Genomic DNA, 1,951 nt, shown 5'->3' with positions numbered 1-1,951 from the left:
GGCCCCCACCATGAGGTCCGAGAAATGGGGTCCCGATATTTTGGGCATGAGCCCCTTCTATACGGCTATTAAACATGAATTGTTGTACAAGGGTGATGAAAAACTTATATCTTCCTTATAATTATTAGATAATAATCTCAGCTCCTAAACACGTATAAAAGATATCGAAGTTATATTTAAGCAAAAAAAAAAAGAAACAATCACCATAAAACATGCATGTGTAATGACTGAAATGTATTATACTTTGCTTCCCTCCCAAATAAATAAATAAACAAATCAATAGACGATTACAGTCGATAAGCGTAAATCTGGCAGAACCTATTTTCCGAAATCTAAAACAAATCACGCAGATTGTTTATTGCTTGTTCGAGATTGTCCACATTACATTTTCGATCGCTGTTGTTCACATTACATTTTCGGCTTTTCATTGTTTGTAATTAACTTATACCATAACAGAAATTCCGCTACGAACAAATTACACGTAGGTATACGCCTATGTGTCTCGTCTCGTGGACTTCTGGGCCGCGGTGGCTTAGTGGCAGAGGGTTCACACATGATGCATGGGCCCGGGTTCTATACCAACTTGCGCCAAGTGGGGTTTGTAGTGAACAAACACCGTGTGTGAGGGTTTCTTGGAGTTTCGCTTTCCCACAACTTTTTCATTTCACCATTCCATTTATTCTCATCATCTCCGTCTCCTTTAGCCTACCCGGTATGACAGTCGGACATCAAACTTAAAGATTTCATTTTCACTTTTGGAGATCCTATATCTGTGTTCCTTGAGTGCCCCAAATGCTAAATAATAATGGGCTGGAAGGCCCATGAAGTGTAATACCTGGTAAACCCATTATCTGAACTTGTCCAAAAAGTTAAGGGCTAACGTTAAGTTAGCGCCCCAAATCTATGGTTTTCACACCTTATTAACTATATTGACCCAAAAGATTAAATTTGTTAACCCGTCGATCTTTATCTCGACTAGCCCAGAAAGTGAAGTTAGCCCCCAAATTTTCGGCTCCCATATCTCATTAACTATGGGAGAACGAAAGCTGAAATTTGGTAGCCAATCCAGCACGTATGAGGCGCGAGGCCGTAGGACGAGGAAATTTTGTGTCTGGCGACAAATTTCCACCTACTTAAAACTAGATTAATTTATAAATATTCAACTGTGCCAATTGCTAAGTTCATAAAGAAATTGAAAATCACAGCAACTGGGTAAGTAAGAAAATGCTAATGCAAATGTGAATTGAAAGTAACGGCAGTCTTTTACTTAAATATTGGCAACAACGCATTTTAATTTTCCAACTTGGTCAGAAGTTAGCAGGTTTGGCAAAAATAGTTTTTTTTTTTAAAAAAAAAAAAAGAACAAAACACGTGTTTAAAACATGAAAAAGGTGTTGAAAATGTTTTAAAGATGTTTTAAAACACACACGAAAAAATACATGTTTTAAACGTTTTGAACAGTTTCAAACATGATTTTAAACATATTTCAAAATCGTGTAATCACGTATTTATTAAGTCTTTTTTTGCTCTTGCAACCGATGTTTTCATTTATTTTATTCTCTTTAAGACTACATTGTGTTGTGTACGGAATATTTCAGTATAGATTAGTAATTCACAACTTATTTCATATAAGACCCCTTTTATTACACCCTCTTGCCAGTGACTGTCGTAAGTATTTTCTTGGATATAGTAAGCTTTTAAGGTAGATTTTAAAATTTACCTACTACAGAGGTTTCACACAATCTATCAATATACATGGCAAAACAAAAATCCTCACCATCCTTGTGCGTTAAGAATGGGTTGAGAGAGAATGATGAAACTTGGAGTGGTCTGACACATCAGATGGTGCTATCAAGCGTCATGGCGAACATCTTTGTTTAGTATTCGAAATTTCAAATACAAATGGTGTCATGTTACATTAAGGCTAGAATTTTACCAGAAATGCTGGTGT

Source organism: Thermobia domestica, chromosome 7 (genome assembly GCF_964235325.1).
Source record: "Thermobia domestica chromosome 7, izTheDome1.hap1.1, whole genome shotgun sequence".
Lineage (NCBI taxonomy): Eukaryota > Metazoa > Arthropoda > Insecta > Zygentoma > Lepismatidae > Thermobia > Thermobia domestica.
Note: the sequence above shows the minus strand (reverse complement) of the source record.